The sequence below is a fragment of the Sinocyclocheilus rhinocerous genome, unplaced genomic scaffold (genome assembly GCF_001515625.1).
Source record: "Sinocyclocheilus rhinocerous isolate Xijiao unplaced genomic scaffold, SAMN03320098_v1.1 scaffold623, whole genome shotgun sequence".
NCBI lineage: Eukaryota > Metazoa > Chordata > Actinopteri > Cypriniformes > Cyprinidae > Sinocyclocheilus > Sinocyclocheilus rhinocerous.
The window spans coordinates 1,601,340-1,601,885 of NW_015644631.1; positions in this window are offsets into that span (position 1 = coordinate 1,601,340).

The following is a 546-nucleotide window of genomic DNA, read 5'->3' on the forward strand; positions in this document are numbered from 1 at the left end:
GACCAACACCAGCAGACGTCACGGCACCCCAAATCATCACTGACTTTGGAAACTTCACATTGGACTTCAAGCAGCTTGGATTCTGTGCCTCTCCAGTCTTCCTCCAGACTACAGACCTTGATTTCCAAATGAAAAGCTACATTTTATTTTATCTGGAAAGAGAACTTTGGACCACTGAGCAACAGTCCAGTTCTTTTTCTCCTTAGCCCAGGTAAGATGCTTCTGACGTTGTTTCTGTTTCAGAAGTGGCTTGGTAGCGCTTTTCCTGAAGATGTGGTGACTCTTGATGCAATGACTCCAGCTTCAGTCCATTCCTTGTGAAGCTCTCCTAAGTGTTTGAATCAGCTTGGCTTGACGGTATTCTCAAGCCTGCGGTCATCCCTGTTGCTTGTGCACCTTTTCCTACTCAATTTCTTCCTTCCAGTCAACTTTGCATTCAATATGCTTTGATACAGCACTCTGTGAACAGCCACCCCTTCCAGTAATGACCTTCTGTGACTTACCCTCTTTGTGGAGGGTGTCAATGATCGTCTTCTGGACCATTCC